The sequence below is a fragment of the Gorilla gorilla genome, chromosome 2, assembly GCF_029281585.2.
Source record: "Gorilla gorilla gorilla isolate KB3781 chromosome 2, NHGRI_mGorGor1-v2.1_pri, whole genome shotgun sequence".
Taxonomy (NCBI): domain Eukaryota; kingdom Metazoa; phylum Chordata; class Mammalia; order Primates; family Hominidae; genus Gorilla; species Gorilla gorilla.
Genome location: NC_086017.1, coordinates 118471287 through 118495175, shown reverse-complemented (window position 1 = coordinate 118495175; position 23889 = coordinate 118471287). Strand labels below are relative to the sequence as shown.

The 23889-nt window shown below is 37.8% G+C and overlaps 1 protein-coding gene across 38 annotated transcripts in view; it reads right to left on the bottom strand.

The window, feature by feature from the left end:
- Nucleotides 1-23889, bottom strand: part of BBX (BBX high mobility group box domain containing) — a 288309-nt gene that overhangs the window by 202780 nt on the left and 61640 nt on the right. For 2 of the 38 annotated variants that reach the window (XM_055383498.1, XM_063704004.1), the window contains exon 1: nt 8970-9239. The exons of 35 other annotated variants lie outside the window; for them this stretch is intronic. The gene's annotated coding sequence lies outside the window, so the exon portion shown is untranslated. Of the gene's footprint in view, nt 1-8969; nt 9245-23889 lie in introns of those variants that run through there. One more of the 38 variants, XM_055383500.1, reaches the window with a different exon arrangement.

Below are 23889 nucleotides of genomic sequence, written 5' to 3'. Positions count from 1 at the left end.
CAGACTAGCCAAACTCATCCTAAGCAAAAAAGAACAAAACTGGAGGAATCACCTTAACTGACTTCAAAGTATACTACTGAGCTATAGCAACCAAACAGCATGGAACTGGCATAACAGACACATAGACATAGAACAGAATAGAGAACCCAGAAACAAATCCATACATCTATGGTGAACTCATTTTTGACAAAGGTACCAAGAACATACACTGGGGAAAGGACAGTCTCTTCAATAAATGGTCCTGGGAAACCGATATCCATATGCAGAAGAATGAGACTAGACTCCTATATCTCACCATATACAAAAATAAAATCAAAATAGATAAATGGATTAAAGACTTAAATCGAAGACCTCAAACTATGAAACTACTAAAAGAAAAAAATTGGAGAAACTTGCCAGGACTTTGGAGTGGGCAAAGATTTCCTGAGTAATACCCCACAAGCGCAGGCAACCAAAGAGAAAACGGACAGATGGGATCACATCAAGTCAAAAAGTTTCTTGCAAAACAAAGGAAACAATCAGCAAAGTGAAGAGACAACCCACAGAATGAGAGAAAATATTTGCAAACTATCCATCTAACAAGGGATTTATAAACAGAATATATAAGGAGCTCAAACAACTCTTAAGGAAAAAATAATCAAATAATCTAATTTTAAAATGGCCAAAAGATCTGACTAGACATCTCTCAAAAGAAGACATACAAACAGCAACAGGTATATAAAAAGGTACACAATATCACTCATTATCAGAGAAATGGAAATAAAATTACAATAAGGTATTATCTCACCCCAGTTAAAATGGCTTTTATCCAAGACAGGCAACAGCAAATGCTGGCAAGGATACGGAGAAAAGGAAACCCTTGTACGCTGCAGGTGGGAATGTAAATCAGTACAACCACTATGGAGAACGGTTGGGAGGTTCCTCAGAAAACTAAAAATAGAGCTACCACATAATCTAGCAATCCCACTGCTAGATATATACTACCTAAAAGAAAGCAAATCAATATATCAAATAGACACATGCACTCCCATGTTTACTGCAGCACTACTCACAACAGCCAAGATTTGGAAGCAACCTAAGTGTCCATCAACAGATGAATGAACAAAGAAAATGTGGTACACACACACAATGGAATACTATTCAGTCTTAAAAAAGAATAAGATCTTGACCAGGCACAGTGGCTCACACCTGTAATCCCAGCACTTTGGGAGGCCGAGGCGGGTGGATCACCTGAGGTCAGCAGCCAACACGGTGAAACCCTGTCTCTACCAAAAATATAAATATTAGCTAGGCATGGAGGTGGGCACCTGTAATCCCAGCTACTCGGGAGGCTGAGGTAGGAGAATTGCCTGAACCCAGGAGATGGAGGTTGCAGTGAGCCGACACGGTGCTGCTGCACTCCAGCCTGCGTGACAGAGTGAGACTCCATCTCAAAAAAAAAAAGAAAAAAAAAAAAAAGAATAACATCTTGTTATTTGCAACAAAATGGATGAAACTGGAGGTCATTATGTTAAGTTAATAAGCCAGGCAGAGAAAGACAAACATCATATGTTTTCACTAATCTTGGGAAGCTAAAAATTAAGACAACTGAACCATTGGAGATAGAGAGTAGAATGATGATTACCAGAGAATGGGGGGAAGTGGGGATGGTTAATGGGTATAAAGAAGTCGTTATAAGGAATAAGATCTAGTAGTTGATAGCACAAAATGGTGACTATAGTCAATAATTTAATCACACATTTAAAAATAACTAAAAGAGTATAATCGGATTGTTTGTAACACAAAGGATAAAGACTTGAGGTGATGGATACCCCATTTACCCTGATGTGATTATTATACATTGTGTGCCTGTATCAAAATATTCCACATACTCCATAAATATATATATCTACAAGGTACCCACAAAAATTCAAAATAAAAACTTTTTAAAAAGAGAGAAATAGCCATGTAAAAATATAACCAATATTAATTGAGTAATATAAAATATCCTACAAAATAGGAAACAGACATTTGGAAATACTGGGGTAGAGAAACCAAGGATGTTTCAAAAGTGTCGCATCACATGGTATTATTATGATATGATGCCAGCCTCAGGTTAATAAAACCAGGGGCTTCCAAATTATGAAGGAACACAATCAACCTGTATTAACCAAACAGCTGAAGGAATAGCCCAGTCTGATTGACTAAATGTACTTCTGAAGCCTTTTTGTTTCAAACATCTGCTATTGCAAACCACTTTAAAATATATTAGAGTATACTTCCTTGCTTTAGTAACTACAATATAGTGAACATAATTAAATCTCCCACTGTTGACCGTGGGTCTTACCATATATTAGGATAAGCATTGTTGTGAACATTATTTCTCACTGGACCCAAACAAAGATGTGAACATTTGGGTTACATACATACACAAACTGACCCTAGGCTATTCATTCTTTGGAAACTCCTCTTTTTTTTAACTACAACTATTTAAAATCAATTTTTAAAGGGGAGAAAAAGACCTTATTTTCCTAAAAGTCAAGAGCAGGAAAAATAAACCTGGTTATCTGAACTTTTACTATATCATTGGAGCTTTTCGAAAGTAATAGGTATTCTTGAAAAATCTGTTCCATTTTCAGCAGTTAAGGCAATGAGTATCCAACAGCAAAGCTTGGGGACAAGAAAGGTAAAATCTAAAAAGCTTGGGGACAAGAAAATAGTACTGAAGAAAGCTGCTCAGCATCCAGGTAATTATTAAGCATGTCTTACATACTAGTATGTCTTATGTGCTAAGTACCCTGGCTAAGCACTATGGCTACAGCAAGCCTTCACTTCCTGTGCTTCCATTTCTTCATCTGCAAAATGAGGAGATGGGACATACATGCCTGTCCCTTTATATGTAAAAGTTCTCATATTGTGATTTATTAAGAGCAAAATGATATTACTCTACCATCAACTGTGTGTGTGTTTGGGTGGTGAGAGGGTGGTAGGAGAAGGAAGGGATATCTAACTCTCCAAGGAAAGTAAAAATTTGGATGCCCAAATTCCTAAGAAAACTATTCTCTGCAGTAACCTTAGGAATGTTGACTTTAGTTATTTCACTCCTCTTTTTATTGCTTTGGGCAGAACACTGAGTGAATAACAAATCCATGACTGGGCTATATGTTAAAATGCTGTGGGGTTTAATATTAAATCCCCCCCCCCCCCAAAAAAAAGAAAGTGAAGAATCCATGGAAGCTTTTGTTTCCTTTTAGTTTTCTTTGAAGTCTTATCCTAAATGACAAATTGCATCAGCTATTGTGGTTTGATACAAAGAGTAATGAAGTGGGGACCAGCAGAGTTAGATTGGGGTTCTAGGCTTGACAGTAGTGAACTGTACACAAACCACCTGCTCATTTACAAAATATGTCCTTCTGTTGCTAATCAAGAATGTTATGATAGATACAACACATTTCCTTTTAAAATAAAGGTGCTATGCCAATAGGTCAGGAGAATGCAATGGTTATCATGTATTTTGATTGTGAAAAGGCATCTCACCGAGTACTGAATACAAACTTTAAAATAAGCTACGCAGTCAAGTAAATTCTTAACTCTCAACAGTGAGTTTTGAGTAATGAATCAAAAGGCACACTGGAAAGATGAACTGAAATAAGAATATATTTAACTGTGGCTCCAAACGAAGGGCCTAGATCATTCTTTAAAATTGCTGCTGTATACATGTAATAAATTTCTGGCATTCAGTTTGGATGTATTATCTCCCTGTGTGGAATAACTTATCCACTGGGTTTTCCTCTTATGTTTCAAAAGGAAAAATGTAAATTCTGGCAATAAAGTTGGGGCAGGGGTGGGAAAGCCATGTAAGCATGGGGAAGGAGAGGCCTGATTTAAGTAGTTTATGTACTTGAAAAAGAACTAAGGGCTTGAGCTGACTTTGAGCTCCACATGAGTCAACAGTGTGACATGACTGCCAAAAAAACTAATGTAATCTTGGCCACCAATAACAGAAGTGTCATGTACAGAACCATGGAGTTACAGCTTTACTGTATTCTCTGCATCCTCTGCTGGGCCCCAGACATCTAGAATGATAGGCTCAGTCCCAAAAGTACCCTACTTAAGAGTAATAGTGACAAACAAGAGCAATTCCAGGAAGGGGAGTGACCAGAATAGCGAAGAACTTAGAAAATAAGTCCTGAAGACTGCAGGAACTAGGACTATTTAGGCTGGAAAAGCTAAGTCTTGGAGGAGAGATGATATTAAATATGTCATGAGCTGCTCTGTGACAGAAGAGTTCCGACCTAAGAGGACACATACCAAAGCAGATACAAACAGTACCCAAAACGGAACAGGCTGCTATAGCACTAGGAATGTTCAGGCAATGCAACTGTCAAGTCTGACTACACATCAGAAACACCTGGGAATAGTTTTAAAACTATCAATGCCCAGGCCCCATCCCCAAGCAATTAAATTAAAATCTCTCGGGAAAGGCCCGGGCAATGGGAGGAATTAAAAACTTCCCTGGGGGTTCCAATATGCAGCTACACTTCAGAATGACCAAGGTAAAGACAGGCAATCCTTGGAGATACTATGAGTTCAGTTCCAGACCACCACAATAAAGCCAGTATCACAAGAAGGCAAGTCTCACCAACTTTTTGGTTTCCCAGTGCATACAAAAATTAGGTTTACACGATACTGTACTATATTAAGCAAGCAAATAACATTATTTCTTAAAAAAAAGTACACACTAAATTTTAAAATATCTTATATTTTAAAAACGCTAGTGATCATCAGTGAGTCATACCCTTTGCTGCTGAGGGGTCTTGCCTCCATGTTGATGGCTGCCGACAGATCAAGGTGGTGGTTGCTGAATATCAGGATGGCTGTAGCAATTTCTTAAAATAAGATGACAAGGAGGCCGGGTACGGTGGCTCACACCTGTAATCCCAGCACCTTGGAAGGCCGAGGCTGGTGGATCACAAGGTCAGGAGATCGAGACCATCCTGGCCAACATGGTGAAACCCCCATCTCTACTAAAAATACAAAAACTAGCCGGGCATGGTGGCATGCACCTGTAATCCCAGCTACTCAAGAGGCTGAGGCAGGAGAATCACTTGAACCTGGGATGCGGAGGTTGCAGTGAGCTGAGATCCCACCACTGCACTCCGGCCTGGGCGACAGAGCGAGACTCCGTCTCAAAAAAATAAATAAATAAAAAATAAGATGACAAGAAAGTTTAATGCACTGACTCTTCCTTTCACAAAAGATGGATCTGTACCAGGAGATGTGGTTTGATACCATTTTACACACTTTTTTCAAAACTGGAATCAGGCTGGGCACAGTGGCTCACGCCTGTAATCCCAGCACTTTGGGAGGCCGAGGCGGTTGGATCACAATGTCAAGAGATCGAGACCATCCTGGCCAACAGGGTGAAACCCCGTCTCTACTAAAAACAAAAAAAAATTAGCCAGGCATGGTGGCGGGCGCCTATAGTCCCAGCTACTTGGGAGGCTGAGGCAGGAGAATGGCGTGAACCCAGGAGGCGGAGCTTGCAATGAGCTGAGATTGTGCCACTGCACTCCAGCCTGAATGACAGAGCGAGACTCCGTCTCAAAACAAAACAAAACAAAACAAAAACACTGGAATCAATCCTCTTAAACCCCACCACTGCTTTATCAACTAAGTTTACACAATGGTCTAAATCTTTTGTTGTCATTTCAACAATGTTCACAGCATCTTTATTAGAAGTAGATTCCATTTGAAAAACCAGTTTCTTTGCTCATCCACAAGAAGCAACTCCTCCTCATCTGTTCAAGTATCCATTGTAAGACTACAGCAATTCAGTCATATCTTCAGTCTCCACTTCTAATTTCAGTTTTCCTGCTATTTCTACCACTTCTACAGTTATCCTTTCCACTGATGGCTTGAATCCCTCAATGTCATCCATGAGGGGTAGAAGCAACTTCTTCCAAACTCCTGTTAATGTTGATATTTTCACCTCCTCCCAAAGAATCACCAATATATATTTTTTGAGACAAGATCTCACTATGTTGCCCAGGCTGATGATCTCAAACTCCTGGGCTCAAGTGATCCTCCTGCCTTGGCCTCCCAAGTGCTGAGATTATAGGTGTGAGCCACCATGTCTGGCCAAATCACCAATATTCTTAATGGCATCTAGAATGGTGAATCTTTCCAGAAGGTTTTCAATGACTATGCCCAGATCCATCAGAGCAATCACTGTAATCACTATTTATAACAGCTGTAGCCTTAGGAAATGTATTTCTTAAATAATAAGACTTTGAAGTCAAAATTACTCCAGATCCATGGGCTACAGAATGAATGCTGTGTTAGCAGGCACGAAAACAACATTAATCTCCTTGTACACCTCCATCAGAGCTCTTGTGTGACTAGGTACATAGTCAATGAGCAGAAACATTTTGAAAGGGAACATTTTTTCTGAGCAGCAGGTCTCAACAGTGGGCTTGAAATATTCAGTAAACCCTGCTGTAAACAAATGTACTGTCATCCATGCTTGCTTGTTGCATTGAGCACAGTCAGAACAGATTTAGCAGAATCCTTAAGGGTCCTGGTATTTTTGGAATGGTAAATGAGCAATGGCTTTATCTTATAAAATCACCAGCTGCATTAGCACCTAAAGAAAGTCAGCCTGTCCTTTGAAGCTCTTTGAAGCTAGGCATTGACTTCTCTCTAGCTGTGAAAATCCTAGATAGCACCTTCCTCCAACTGAAGGCTATTTTGTCCACATTGAAAATATGTTGTTTAGTGTAGCTGCCTTCATCAATAGTCTTATCTAGATCTTCTGGATAACTTGCTGTAGCTTCTCCATCAGCACTTGCTGCTTCCTCTTGCACTTTTATGTTATAGAGACAGCTTCTTTCCTTAAACCTCATGAACCAACCTCTGTTAGCTTCAAACTTTTCTTCTGCAGCTTTTTCATCTCTCTCAGCCTTCAGAGGATTGAAGAGAGTTAGGGCCTTGCTCTGGATTAGTCTTTGGCTTAAGGGAGTGTTGTGGCTGGTTTGATCTATCCAGACCAAACTTTCTCCGTATCAACAACAAAGTTTTCTTTCTTATCATTGTGTGTTCACTGGAGTAGTACTTTTAATTTTCTTCAAGAACTTTTCCTTTGCATTCACAACTTGGTTAGCAGCTAGTGTAAGAGGCCTACCTTTTCACCTCTCTCACCTTTTGACATGCCTTCCTCAATAAGCTTAATCATTTCTAGCTTTTCATTTAAAGTGGGAAACATGAGACCCTTTCACTTCAACACTTAAAAGCCACTACAGGGTAATTAATTGGCCTAATTTCAATATTGTTGTGTTGGAGACAATCGGGAGGCCTGAGGGAGAAAGATGGGAATTGGCCAGTGGGTGGAGCAATCAGAACACACAACTTTTACCAATTAAGTTTGCAGTTGTGTATGGGTGCAGTTCGTGGTGCCCCAAAACAATTAAAATACTAACAACAAAGATCACTCCTCACAGATCACCATAGCAGATATGATAATAATGAAAATATTTGAAATGTTACAAGAATGACCAAATTGTAACACAGAAACAGGAAGTGAGGGCATACTGCTGGCAAAGTGGTGCTGATAGACTTGCTTGAGGCAGAGTTGCCACAGATCTTCAATTTGTAAAAAATACAGTATCTGTGATGTGCAATAAAGTGAAGCACAGTAAAGCAAGGTACACATGGACAGTCAGGATGGTCACCTGTCTCTCTGTGGTGTAGAGGTGAGTCCTCCTCAGAGGCCTGTATTAGGTTTACTTCCCAGATTCCGTCTTCTCTAGAACTTTTAATATTTTTAACTTGTTAGGCCCAACATTATCCTCTATGATCATGAAGATTAACTCCTGTTTACAAATATTTGAGAAGAATTGAAATTTAAATGGTGCACTCTCAAGAATTTGTAATAGCTTGGGTTATAACAGCCAGTGTATTCTATTCATGAATAAAAGGTTTCAAAGATTTAAGCACTACTGTCTTTGTGGAAAAGAACAGTGCCAGCACCTTTGTATGTAAATTAACTTAAACAATTTAATTTCCCAAGTTTTGTAAAATAAATTTAAAACATACTAACATTCAAATGTTCTCCAGTATCTTCCATGATAAAATAATTCAAATCAAGCAGAAACCACTTTGTAGTTTGAATGGTCTCTACCACTAGTAGCTCATCTAACGCACATGATAAAATGTTATATATTTTCCTACTTCAAACATTTCTAAAACTTTCTATAACAGAACAATGTGGCTTCTTAGTAACCAATATACAGTTCTCCATGCTTCCTTAGGTATTGGTTATAGTCTTGTTCTTAATACTTTTCTCTGACTACTGAATAAAAACATTTATAAAGATTTCTTAATTTCCTTTGAAAATATACATGCATGTGTGTTCAAAAGGCTTCTGGCCTTAATATAGGTCAGGCATCAATGGTTGTAGGCTATGCTTCTAAATTTTAGTGGCTCCTCCAGATTTTTCCACTTAAATGTAACACACCCTCTAAAAACTTTAAAACTTTCACTTTAGTTTACAATAAATCATCACCCATTTCCTTTTACTTTTGCCATCTGTCAGTGCAAAAAGCTCCTCATGAATCTGAAGCTTCTTCTAGGCTACTTGGAGTCTCTCTCATTAATCTTTGTCATGTGATTCATAAATAATGAGAGACGTATTAAAAATCATCATCTTGTTTACAGACAACCGCCACCAAAAGAGCCTGGAATAACACCGTGGATTTGACTAGACGTTTTCAGCCTGAACCAGCATTTCAGGAGTCCTGATGTGGGGACGAAGCACATATTTAACCTTTTTTACCATTAAGCTGGTTAACTGTACTACGTTTCAAGTAAGGATTACCCTTTCCATATCAAAACACTAGATAGAATTACCACCTTACAGCCATCTAAGCAGCTGCTGGACGGGCAGTTTGCTCCACAGCCAACAGTCACCTTTCCATTTTTCAAGCACATACCTCTCACAGAAATGTTTTCAGTGCGGCAGTCTACAGAGCTGGTTATAACACCGGCACGATGTGACAACAAAATTCAAGATGATTTTGCTCTTTCAGCCTGCCCCCCCACTTTTTTTTTAAAAAAAATTGTTTCCTCCTCCTTCATCCCCCAAAGGAAACCAAACCAACAATACTTCCACAAAACCAGCCTCAGACTTATGAATATAATTCTTTCAGTGAAAGCAGACCAGCTTTATAGGGGAACAGCTTTCATGAGAAGCAGGAAGCTGATCTGAGCAGCAGAGAGCAGGGATGGGGCGGAGCAGAAAGGAACTCAGCTGGGGGAGAGAGCGAAGCACAGACAGTCCTGGCTGCTTCTAGTTACTTATTGACAGTTTCATCTAATAGCAAGGATTTATAAACAGGGTGAGCATCCATCCTGCCATACCTTTCCTTCCTTTTATGAATCTCTGTCAATCTGGTAAACTATTACACAGGGGAAAGTAAGGCCTTACAGCCCCGCCAGAGCCCAGTTGCAGGGAAATGATGTAAGCTTCCCACCTCCCACCAGCCCCCGCTCTGCCAATCCACCTCTACTCTGACCTGTTAATATCCCCTTCCTCCCCCAGGGTCGGGCCCCAGGCTTGCCTAGCTGGGTCCTATTGTGGGGCAGAAAGTGTCTGCCAGGGGGTAAGAAGCATTTTTGTTTTGAGAAAGTCTTCAATGAGAAAGTAAATGCCTTTCCATTTAAAAAATAATGCTGCATCACTAAAAGCTAATCAGTCCTCAAGAGAAATAGTATTAAATAGGATTGAGGTGAGGAATGCAATCTGCCAAAAGGCAGCAGAAGGTGTGATGTAGCAAAGGTTATATAATACCGGGAGTTAAGGGACATAGGTTCTACTTTTTTCCTACCATCTATGTGACTTCAGGCAATCGGCATAACCTCTCTAGTTTCATTTTCTGTAAAACTAAAGAATTAATATAAATTATATCTGCAGTCTTTTGTACTATTGTAATTTTATAAACTGACACCCAAAATAAATAAGCCGGGAGGCAGAAAGTAATCTTACTGTGGCCAATTGTTTGTTGTTTACTCAAAATTGCAAGTAGTTCCCTATATTAAGCTATTTTAGATCTGCTTTGCCAAAGTACTAGTCAATGTGAGTAAGACTAGCACAAGATATAAAGGGGGATAAGCTACAGGTAGTTCAAGTGTTACTCCTGATCTGGAAAACTTACAGAGAATTAGGATTGCAAAGACTCATGCGTAGGAAAAGACAATTTATAAACAGATGCATAGATGCAATCAAGACCAAAGACCTAAGACATTACCCTAGACAGCATAAACAATTTACCTTGGTCAGCAGTGTTCTAAGTTTAAGGGACACATACACACACACCCCCTAGAAATTCTTATTAAAAAATTAAGATGCCAAAATACGCCAATGACTATCACAATAGTCTTGAAACTGGGATAAGCAAACTTCTGGAAGCACATGGTTTTCCAAAGGATATGCAGGCACACAGGTAGTAAATCAATTTCCATGTCAACTTTTCCAAGTACCCTCTCCTAAAACTGACCTGTCTGAGAGTGCTCCAGGGGAGTAGATTACCCTATCTTACCTTCCCTTTCCCAAACCCCTCATTCTCCCATTTTACAAAATCAGGCACACAGCTCACCCATCATCAGTTTCTCACTCTGGGGCATTGCTTGGGGTAGGGGACCAAAAAACAAAACAAAACAAAACAAAACAAAACAAAACCTCTGGGCAGGACACAAGGGGACAATTAGAAATACTGTTGGTGAAAAAGTGAATGGCCCTAATCAATCACTCTTCTTTTGCCACTCAGGTGGCTTTGCCAATTCTTTGTTTAGAATAAAATTGGAGAAGGACCTAATTGAGTTGTCAGCTGATAAATCATTAAATCATCAAAAATAATTTTACGTGATAAATCATTGAAAGAAACGAGCAACACTGCTATATAAGTACTCTCATTCTTTCAACTTATGTAAACAAAATTCCAGAGTGTATATATTTAAAAAGAATGAAAAATATGCTGAACTCTTTCCCCAATAATATTCATATACTAATTATGAATTCATTAGAAGAAAAACACCAATGATGCAGAGATAAATTTCTAGTAAAACTGTATTTTTATCTCTAATATTTTTCAAAGATTTGCAATTTACATGTGTATTTTGACCTACCGTGTTCTAATCATCACTCTAATGATACTTTTTAAAAACAATCACTGGGAGCCGTATGGTCACAGAAAATTAACTTTTTTACCAGAAATATGATAGGGTAATCAATAGATTTTTAAACATAACAATATATAAAGATAAAATGTGGAAAAAGTTTTAAGGAGGCAAATTAACACAAAAATTTCACACAAACAGTAGTTCATAAGTGGACAACATAAAGTATTATAAAGTTATAGGCTTTGCTTAAGACAAATATATTTAAGAATATAACAATTTTACTAAGAAATGCCAAAATTTACAATAAAATGGCAATTACACCATTAGCAAATGATTTAGACTTACGATGAAAAATTTCAAATGTCAGTAAAGTAATCCATAGTTTTCAAATTCTTTTACAGGAGTAAAAAAGTTTAAAGGCCATTGTACTGGTTTACTCTTCGTCTATTCCACACACAAAACACCTTTCAAGTGCCATTACAGAGTGAAAAAACTAACAAACAAACCAAAGAAAACAGCAATTTAGACCCTCAGGAAATGAGCCACTTTGATCAACGAAGTGTTCCAGATATTTGTGGTTATATTCGTTGAGTACCAAACAGTTTTGTTTTCTAATTTTAAATTATTCTAGATGAAAATGTTGCCAAAATGGGGAACTCTTTCCCATCTTCTTAAATGGACCACATCAACATGATTTAACCTTTATTAGTGTTTCCCAGGCAATCACCAGTAACATTAATCCCACTGAGCACTCAAACATAATGCCCCCAAGACCCAGGAGGCTGCTCTGGTCTGCTTCTCTGCATCTCTGCCAGGAAATTGCAAGGTGTGGAATCTCATGAGCTGGGTTCAATTCCTAGCTTAGCCTATCTCACATAAGCTGCCAGCCCCTGAGAGAGGCACTGAAACTCTCTGGGTCCCAACTTTCTTCCCCATAAAAAATTGTTAATACCATTACCTTCTTAAACTATCTCACAAAACTGACATGAGTGCACAGATGTGAATACACTTTTTATTTAAAGATGCCATATCAAGAAAACTTACTATGTTCTGGATTTTTCCCCTTTTTGGTCAGGCTCCTCCTATCACTTCTCAACACTGAATGACTGCATGAAGTCCCTACCCCCCATTCCTGCCCCCAACTCCTGCATTCCAACTGCAGTAGGCATGGAAATCAGCCAAAAAATTAATTAGATGTATTTAATTCTAATAAAAATAGGTTAAGTAAGAGATGAGTGTGCTGTCTATAAAATACAGTTGACCCTTAAACAATATAGGTTTAAACTATGTGATTCCACTTACACACAGATTCTTTTCAAAAAAATATATTGGAAAACTATTTGGAGATTTGCGACAATTTGTGAAAACTCACAGATGAACTGCAAAGCCCAGAAATATCAAAAAAATTAAGACAAAATTAGGTATGTCATGAGTGCCTAAAATATATGTAGATACTAGTCTAATTATATGTTAACCAACTATTTATGTTGCTGGTACAGCTTCCAGTCAATAGTAGGCTATTTAAGTTTTGGCGGAGTCAAAAGTTACACACAGACTTTTAACTGTGCAGGGGTCAGCATGTTAAACCCCGTGTTGTTCAAGAGTAAGCTTTACATCAAGTTTGTGAAATTTATTTTTAGAGATCATATGCATTCTGGATCACTGATAGTGATTGCTGAGTAAAGTATAGAACAATTTAACTATACGTGTTCCATACTAAACTTCAGTCTGCTCTGACATAACAAGAGTCACAGAAAGGAGAGGCCTAATACAATTTTAATCTCTGATCCTCAGTCATTTCAGTGTCAAATCCATCTCCTTCCCAACCACTCACACAAGTCCGTATTATTATACTTTCATTAGTTATTTCCGCACTAAATGTTTTTGCTTATTAATGTGTTTGATAGTCCGAAGCTTCAGTTTCCAAGTTCTTGGTTCACCCTGTCTGAAACCTCAGGTTCATTCCCAGAAGCATGAAATAAACCTTTCACTTTCAAGAAGTAGCAAATAAAATTCAAATAACATCAGAGGGGAGGTATTCTGTTTTTTAAAATGCACATATGGTAAGCTAGGCCCCTTATTCTCTTCCACAAACTATTATAAAGTTACTATTATTATATTCTCACTTGATCCTCTGTGCAACTCTGCTATTATTCCCAGGTTACTGATTTGAATCTGAACCTCGTATGTATTTAAGTGACTTGCTCAAGGTCACAAAGGCAGCAGATGAAAGCCAAAACTAGAACTCAAGCCTCCAGATGGATGGTCCAGCCTAGTTCCCTAGTAAACATGCTTGCCCCACTGAAACAGCTCTGTTAGGATAAACACAGACTCTGCCGCAAGGAATGGCAGCAGCATTCTTGCTCTGTTCTATGATTCCTGTGGGACAACGTGTTTTAAAGAGCAGACATTCTGGAGTCACACAGATGTGAGTTTGAATCCAGACAACATAACTGTGAGCAAATTATTTAACTTTACTAAGCCTCAATTTCCTCATCTGTAAAAGGTAATAACAGCATCTTTGAGGGATCAAAAAAGACAGTATCCTTAGCACATGCCAGTTATCAACTTGAGTTTATCAAATTTTTTTTTTCTTCAGGCAAGGGGCAGTGGCAAAAATTTAAAAATAAAAAAATAACGTTTTTTAAGCTATTATTATATGACATGTGTTAATTCATTTAAATCTCCTAACAATCCTATGATGTGGTAAATACTATTATTTTCATTCCTGTTTCATTGATGAGGAAAGACCTTGTCTAGGAGAGGTAAGGCAATTTGCCTGGGGTCACAGAAATAAGAAATGAAAGAGCTGGCATTGAAGCTAAGCAGCCTGACTCTAGGGCTCATAGTCAGAAATGCGACCTCTCTGGAAATGATATAATTATAGCACTGCATTTATTCCCACCACCAACACCATCATTGTCATCTCCGCTGCCGTCACCAACCTTGTCTACAGTTAGGCTAGAGGGGCGGCTAGGTCTATGAAGCACCCCAGTGGTGATGAGACAAAGAGACAAAAACTTGACTAAGTAAGACTGACAGGAATAAGGGCTTCAGGGAAGAAGTCACCAAGGAAGCTGGTCCCCGGAAGAGAATAATGTGCAGCGGAATGGATGAACTAAATGGAGGCCTGCAACTGTGAACATGAAAAAATATCAGCTACTAGAAAGGGGGAGGAAAGGAAAACAGCCCAAGAAAGACAAACTTACATATAAAAAAATTTATCAGATGCCTAAAAGAATACTAAAAAGAAAAATAGCAAATACCTGGTCTGTGATACAACTTGGAGTCTAATCCTTGTCTACTAAATAACTGCTATCTGACACTAAGAGAAAAATGTGATCATTTTAATCTCCCTTCATTGATGACCTGATACAAGCACAAAGAAAAGCATTTGCCTCTAAAAATATCAGAGCCCAGCAAAACCTCCCTCTCAACTACTGAACTGCAATTCTATTTCTTTGGCAAATCTTAAATCATATGTGCATGCAATGTTATTTCTGGGTTCCTTTGAATAACTGTGTTTTGGGCTTTTAATCCACATTATTTTCCTCTACAGCTTCTGTATAAAACTAAAGCCTGTTTGGTTTTTGGGGGGACTTTTTTGTTTGTTTGTTTGTTTTGTTTTGTTTTGTTTTTCCACTTACAGGGACTGAGGGAAATCACAGTTTGCCCATTTCCCTTGGGCGGAATTAGGTTGCATCCTATGTATTCCCAAATACTCTGAATATGCCACTTAGAGAGCAGATGACTCCCATCTGTGACTATAGATCTGGTTTCCCCATTACCCTCTACGATCCCATAGAAGACCCATGTCTTGTTCATCTTTACAACCCCAGCACCTAGTATGCTGTGTTGCACTCAATAAATGTTGGAAGAAAAACTATTTGAAAGTTTTCAAGTCTGTTTTCTGAATCCTTCAAGGTTTCCATTGACACTGAACTTACTCTAGAAGCCTATCTCCTTAGGCAGTAATAATCTTAGATCACCAAAATTGATTAGGATTTAGTGGATTAGTGATTACTCTGGCATGGCACTTGGTTGGGAAAATAAAAAGGAAGCCTCCCTTGGGTTGATCTTTCAGTATCTATTTTGGTGAACAAACAGCCAGTGTTCAGTTTTCAAACAGAAGATACGCCTTAGGGTCATGATCACTTAAAATTTATTAACTAGCTCAAAGGGCTTTGTTTATCCCATAATATCTAGCAAAGTGCCTAGCACAAGGTCAGTGTCAGATAAACACTTTTATATTGGTTGATTAATTGACTCCTGCTATTAGAACTGCCACAGGTCAAATGCAGACAATCCTTGAACTCCCAACGAGGGTGTTAACAGATTTAGCAGAACACCAGTAAGACTTTAAGATCAGATAATTAGCTTTTTAGAAGTGCAAAGTTAAAATTATATATACTTAGAGACAATTTTGAAAACCTTAAAAAATCATAATTCTTTATTTCTGTATAGAAAGATCAAGTAGATCTTTGAAAAACAAAGCGCTAAACGAGCATTTGACCTTGATCTTAAAAAAACCACTCTTCCATAAGATAAGCTGTACAACTTAACAGAAATTGTTGGCCCTTAAGACATGTGTGGAGGTGGGAGGCTCAGGATCAAGGATCACCTATTATAATATTCCTGAAACTCCCCAAATTCAATTATTATTTGATGAATCTAAACATACTTATTTGAAAAATTTGAAAAAGTTACCTCGGCATTCCTAAAAATTGCACATGCCCCTTTTATCAATAAAACATGAGCTCATACATACTGGTAAACACAGCAATATCAATAAATAAATACATTTTAAATTTAAACTTTAGGTTCTATGCAAAGATCTATTTTTAAATGTTTCACATTTCCCTAAAATTTCCTTGTATTACTGGACTCCAATAGATGTTTAAGATTGAGCATTCTGTTCAATACTAAGGCTGCTATTATATTAAAAATCAGTTTTATAAGATTTCTTAAAATCAGTAATCTCACAAAGAACATACAGTCATCTTAATACACCTTTTTTTTTTTTTTTTTTTTTTTTTTTTTTTTTTTTTGAGACAGTGTCTCGCTCTATCACCTAGACTGGAGTGCACTGGTGCAATCTCGGCTCACTGCAACCTTCACACCCCAGGCTCAAGTGTCAATCCTCCCGCCTGAGTAGCTGGAACCACACATGCGCACCACCAAACCCAGCTGTTTAATACACCATTTTTAACCCAAAACATTAAGAAAAATATAGGAACAGTAAGTAGATTACATTTTGTAAACAGACAAGTTTACAAGTTTTCTCAAATATGAAAGTCATACTAAACTGGGAGACTGTTAACTTCCTGATGGGGTTAATCTCTAATATGAAGCCACAGTCATAGCTAACTACAAATTACATATACAATGCCAAAAATATTCAAAAATAACATTTTTTGCACCTTAATGATTACAAATGCTAACCAGCATAAAGACACTGGAAAGTTTCAGAATCTCCTCACCACATACTTTCAAATATCTTCCCTTTACTTCCATGAAATTGTACTAAGAACATTTCAATCACCTATAATACTCTGCCTCAATAAAATATTTCAGTGTGGGGTTTGGACCTTTCTTTTAAAAGTGTTTAGTAGATGTAATATTTACTGGCCGGGCAGCTCATGTCCTGTAATACCAGCACTTGGGAGGCCAAGGTGGGAGGACTGCTTAAGCCCAGGAGTTCAAGACCCGCCTAGGCAACAAAGCAAGACTTCATCTGTACAAAAAATACAAAAATTAGCCAGGCGTACTGGCGCATGCCTGTGGTCCCAGCTACTCGGGAGGATGAGGCAGGAGGATCGGTTGAGCCAGGCAGGTTGAGGCTGCAGTGAGCCCTGATAGCATTACCACACTCCAGTGTGGGTCACAGAGTGAGAAGTGTCTCAAAAAAATAAAATAACACAACATAAAATATCTCCCCCTTTCCTTTCTAACCCCTTTTAGCAGTTTACTGACTGTTTATAGATCTTAAACCAAGTCTTTATAAGCTTCTTTTAATGGACTTACACTCCTCCCCTGAATTCTCCAACCATGCTTTTGACCCATTTTACTCTTAGGTAAGTTTTATAACTTTCTTCACTGTCCTATGAAAAATGAAGAATGTTAAGGAGCTTATTGGAAAACTTATCTAAGTTTGCTTTTTTCTTCAGATGGGCACTGCAGTTAAAAAAAAAAAATCCTTAAAAAGGTCTTCTTTAGAACTGAAAGCACCAATAAGAGATATGAACCTTGAAAAGGAATGACGTGTTTCTCTGCTTAATCTATTATACTATACTTAAGACTGGGGGGAAAAAATCTATCCAGAATGGCGTTAACCTTTGGGAAATTGGCCAAATCACAAGGGTGGGTAATGCCTGGAAGCTGGAGGTATTTCAAGTTGTGTTAGGGAAGCAAGGTCATGAAAGGTCAGTAACTAAGTTTCCGGCAATACTGCAGCAGGCAAACTGACTTCCACTGGGACCACATGCAACTTGTGCTGCCACTGTTGAGTGGAACCCCAACTCCATACTCCAAAGCAGCTTAATTCCTACTATCTGTCCCCAGCCCAAGTGCTGGGCACAGCCCACTGCTATAGCTGTTGAAAATGGAGTAAATATCAAGTAAATAAGCTCCAAGATGTAAGAGAGAGGAACAAGCAGCCCAACTCACTGAAATAAAAGGGCCCCATCAATGTAGGTAGGAGGTGCTCTGATGGTACTCAAACTTTAAAGTAATTTAAAGAAATAAGAGAGGGATGGGTAAAATAAGAGAAGTGGAGACTCAGAAAACGAATGTAAGATAGATGTGTATAGTTCTCACTCATACATAGGAGCTAAACAAGGATCTTATGGAGGTAGAGAGTAGAACAGTAGATACCAGAGACTGAGAAGGATCGGCAGGTTGATTAAGGGGTACAAAAATACATTTTAGAAGGAATAATTTCTAGGGTTCGAAAGCACAATAGGGTGACTATACTTATCAACAGTTTACTGTGTATTTCAAAATACATAGAAGATTTGCAATGTTCTTTACACACAAAAATGATACATGTTTGAGGTGATATCCCAACTACGCTGATCTGATCATTACACACTGTATGGATGTATCAAAATATCACAAATATCCCATATATGTACAGTTACTACATATCAATAAAAAGACGCCTATATACATAAATACATATAAATTTCTGCTTAACCATGTTAATAAATGCACACAGGTAATTATTTTATAAAATCTTTATACTAAAAGCTGGTACAACCCTACTGACAAAGGTCCCACAAAATGATTATTTATAAAAATATTTTCAGAGATGTTTATAAAAGTTCACTTTAAGGGAAATAGTTCATATTTGAAACTGTAAAAGTATGTTACACATGTGATGCCACATATTCTTGGGGTAAAAAAAAATGAAAGACTTAAGACCTATAAAAAAACTGAAAGTACCATATTAGACCCCAAAATGATAGAAAGCAATAAAATAAAAGCATAAAGAACTAATCAGAATTCATAGAGCATGAAATCTCTAGCCAACTGTGAAAATCACACTTTAAAACAAATTTTGTTTTGCTAGATCTTGCTCTTTCTCTAAATACATCTGTGTGACTTTTCTGTGATTAAGAAGGCCAAAATACTCAAAACAGGCATGGAGAAATTCTGAGTTATTTCTGTGCTTCAGTAATAGTCAGGTTTAACTGCCCTCTTTGGTATCTTCCCAGAGACAATGAAGAGTCTGATTCCACTTCTGAAACTGAAAAAGAACTCTGTGGCACTGCTCAAAAACCAAGTCAAGACTTGGGCTTTCATGCTTCCTTTGGTGGAACTTCTTCAAACAGTGCCAACTACAATCATGTGATCACTTAAACTGGTGCTGCTAAGTTGAAAGCAGTGGTCATTTCTCTGCTGTATTTTTATTTTCAAGTAACCATCTGGAGGACCAAATAACTTGATCAATAGGGTAATCTGGAAGCAAGGGAAAGACTACTGGACTAGAAGGCAGAAAACAGAAAAACAGTTCAGAATTAGGATTAAACTGCTTTGACTTTAACTGTCCACCAATCATTTTCTTCTACTAGCTTTGTTTTCTCAGTTCTTTTATAAACTTTTGGAGGTAAAGAACCAAATACACTTATTTATTGACCTTCCTAAGAACTCAAGATGATGGTCAAATAGTAGATGTTCAAAAGATACTTACTCACTGAGTGTAAATAACAAGCTCAAGTAATACAATGAAATAGTTCCTTAATTTTTCCTCCACTAAAGTCAAGTTCACGTTAAAAAATGGGAGAACAGCATAAAATGATACCCAAAGATTCTAATGTGGTGTGTAAAAAAGGTCAAATGGAAGGTTCATGGGGCAGGTTAAATGACAGAAATCTAAGTAGATGTAACATATCCCCCCTAATTTTGACAACACAGATGGTCTTTGGAGACATCATTTATGGTATTTCTTACCTAACTTGGGAGATTTAATTTCTTATATTCATGGGTGTTGGTTAGTAGACTAAATATGTAATTTTAAAATTAAAATAAATAAATATTGCCTGTAATGACATCACTATTGATATTTTTTATTCCCAGTCTTTTTCCTTTATAACCCTGGCACATAAAGAGGCACACTGCCTTTAAAACATGTTATATGTTCAATTTTTACCCCATTCTTTTTTATTCACTTATTTCAGTTTTAGGAAAAATAGCATAAGCATTTCCCCATGTTACTAAAAACATCAATGAACAGAATCTTAATGGCCAAAGTATGTATTTTTAAACTGGAAATGGGAAACTCAGGCACACAGGAGTTAAGCAGCTTAAACAAAGTTACCCAGTTTATAGGTGGCAAACTGGGATCTGAATCTTAACATATGTGATTCCAGAACTCATGCTAGCAACCAAATTGCTTCTGTGAGTGCAATGTGTGCCACACCCCTCTCATCCTTCCACCTACATCTCATTCCAACACATTAGCTCCTGGCTTGTCTCCAGCATGAAATGGCTACTCAATCCAGGCTGGCTTCCTTACTGATCCTCCTACACACATCACTCCATTATTCCTCACCCCCTGCTCCAGGCACCCCCTTACTTTGTGATCATGTTGTTCACACAGCCCTCAAAGTGTCTGTCAGTCACTTCTTCCTTTCTCTGCCTCCTCAAGGCCTAACCATCATCTAAGACCTGGCTCATACACCTCCCCTCCATAAAGCCTTAGCTGACCAAGCAGAACCTTCAGTCATTCAAATCATTTAATAATTACTCTTTTAACATATACTATGTATCAGATACTGCTCTAGTCATCAGGATAGAAAAGAGAATAATAAAACAAAAAAGACTTCTACCTTAATAAGAAGAACAGAAAACAAACAGGTAAAAAAATACAAAGATAATTCTGGTCAGTGATACGTATTGTTAAAAATCGTGACTCCTGTACTAGTTTTTGGCTGGCTTTCTGCCAACTTGCTGTAAAACTGTGAATTACTAAAGGTAGGGATTCCATGTTATGTCTAAAGCTTGGCACATAATAGGTACTTCAGTGATGAGTAAATGAATGCATGTATAAATGAGAGGATGGATGGATGAATGAATAAATGGGTGGATTGTAGATAAACCATTTCATCTGTACGTTTTACCTCCCTCAACCAGACTGTTAACTCCTAAAAGAGCCTTGAGCCTGCAAATCTGTGTTGGTCTAGCATACCCAGTGAAGGTGAAAATGAATTCGAATGATTTCAGGTGAGGCACGCATCTCCTGTTAAGTCACGATCCCGACTATTTGCTGTGGTATTACTCAAGGCCCCACTCACATATTCATGCTTCCTGCCTGGCTCCTCTAAGCATCTGCCCCCAGACAGGATCTGCTTTAGGACAGAAACCCAAAATTTAATAACTAACAGTAGCCAGCAAATGGAAAAACTTTGTAACATATTCCCAACTAATTCTTTAGGAATTGTGAGAACAGCAATTTCTAGAGTAGATTATTTAAAATTACAAGAAGATCCAAATCATTCCAATATGTAACTAAATTCTCAAAAGCTTACCAAAAGTAATTTCACTCCTTTTTTTTTTTTTTTTTTTGGAGTCAGGGTCTCTCTGTCAACCAGGCTAGAGTGCTGTGGTATGATCTGGGTTCACTGCAGCCTCTGCCGCCCAGGTTCAAGTGATTCTTCTGCCTCAGCCACCAAAGTAGCTGCAAAGTAGCTGGGATTGCTGGCATGAACCACCACAACCAGCTAATTTTTTTGTATGTTTAGTAGAGATGTTCTTTTAAAATATTAGCTTAATTTTTAAAAGACATTCATAAGAAATGGTAGAATATATTTTTAAATGAAGCAAAATAAGATGGCAAAACTCTCAAAAGTGTGGAATCGGCCAGGCGCAGTGAGTGGCTCATGCCTGTAATCCCAGCACTTTGGGAGGCCGAGAGAGATGGATCACCTGAGGTCAGGAGTTCGAGATCAGGCTGGCCAGCCCAGTGAAACCCCATCTCTACTAAAAATACAAAAATTAGCTGGACATGGTGGCATGCGTCTCTAGTCCCAGCTACTCCAGAGGCTGAGGCAGGAGAATCGCTTGAACCTCAGAGGCGGAGGTTGCAGTGAGCTGAGATCGCGCCATTGCACTCTAGCCTGGGCAAAAAGAGCGAAACTTCATCTCAAAAAAAATAAATAAATAAATAAAGTGTGGAATCACTTCCTTACAACATCACAATAATTACAGACCATTATTAAGGGCACTATTTCTCAAACTTGCTTAGCCTTGGTAACGAAAATAAATCCACAGACAACTCTGTGAACCAGCCTAAGGAAAACAGTCTTAACAGTTAAGCATTCATTTTAGGTATATTACATGGCCTCATAAACACAAATGCAAACTTTATTATGAGAATCCAATAGGAATGCTCAGTTATAATCAAATTAGGTAACCAAGAAGACATTATTTCTTTTATATTTATCATCTAAATGAAACATTAAAATTGTTTTTTTAATTCACATTAAAAACTAGGTGACCCCTGATATGTCCATTACTTAAGTTTCAGAAATCCAGATCTAAAAAACACAATTAAGAATATCTCTCAAGAAATGAATATATAGTTGTAGTACCAGAATATGTATGTACAACAAACTGCATACAAGTTCATTCTTGATTAATATTCAAAAGTCTTAAATTTCTTAATTTTAAATTTCTCTGCACTCAGCCACAATTCTCTGGTATACAAGTTAGTTAATAATATATAAATAACCTCTTTAGAATATCAGATTACTGTTAAGAGAATGATGTGGGTGAATTATCTTTGCCAAATAATCACCGTCTTTTTTTTTTATTAACTTCATATTTTGCATTTGGTTTTCTTAAAATGAGAATACAAAACATTAAATGAAAATATTTAACAATACAGTTATATGAAAGAACATCAGAAAACATATTTAAAACTCAATTTTGTATTGTTCTTTCACAAAAATATTCAAAAATTATAATGTGACCCTAACCAAGAGTAACAGCCAAGTGAAATCTGAAGTTTGTGAAACCTCTTAGTTTATGGGTCACTGACATTTTTTCTGAAATAAATATAACCAAGTATCTTGTTTTCTTACATCCGCCTACTGTGTTTTTAATAACATAATTAAAATAAGTTCACTTTTTAGTTTAATTTTTACTTTAGTTCTCCAGAGAGTCATATATATCACAAGTTTCCTATTCTGGGACTATTTCTCTTATTTTTTCAAGTGGTTATGCCAATACAGCATCATTAGAAATTATAAATTTTGATAAAACATTTTCCAAAAAAGATAAACAAAGAACCACAGATAAACAAATAGGATAGTATTTTTGGTATATTGAGTTAGGTAAGAGCCCCATAATGGCAGTGGGGAGGGGAGCTTCTTAGGAGCATTGGAATTATAGAAAATTGAACACTTTAAAGACTTTTTAATTGTTCTTGCTTTCATATATAGTACAGACCATTCAAGAAGCTAAGCCTTCATTAGCTTCCAAAGTTATTTTTTTCTACTTGGGTATGAAGATACGTCTCATTTATTTTAGCACAAATAACCAGACTACTATCAATTTCACCCCCACCATCCTATCTCTCTTCTCCATTTCCAGGTAAAACTTTAAAAATATGTGTCAATGGTAACTATCACCTTTTTCTTCCTTCTCTCTCCTCAACCCACTGTTAAGATGGCTCTGACCCTTCTCCATTCCTCCAGAACACTTCTCCGCATCATCGCAATGGCCTACACATTGCTAAATGCAGTGGTGGGTTACCTCCTCACCTTATTGTTTCCTCCACGTGGATTACTGACTGGACATTCTACTGGTTTCCCCTCCTGCTTCCATGGCCAGTTCTCAGCCCCAGTATGGTTCATGCCACTGAATTGGATCTCCAAGCTTTGTTCTTATATACTCACCTGCATTTTTGTCTCTCAAAGGCCAGTAATTATTAAGATTTCAACTGAGGCCGGGGGTGGTGGCTCATGCCTGTAATCACTTTGGGAGGATGAGGTGGGCGGATCATCTGAGGTCAGGAGTTCGAGACCAGCCCAGCCAACATAGTGAAACCCTGTCTCTATTAAAACCACCGGGTGTGGTTGCACATGCCTGTAATCCCAGCTACTCCGGAGGCTGAAGCAGGAGAACTGCTTGAACCCGGGAGGCGGAGGTTGCAATGAGCTGAGATTGTGCCACTGCACTCCAGCCTGGGTAACAAGAGTGAGACTCCGTCTCAAAAAAAAAAAAAAAAAAAAA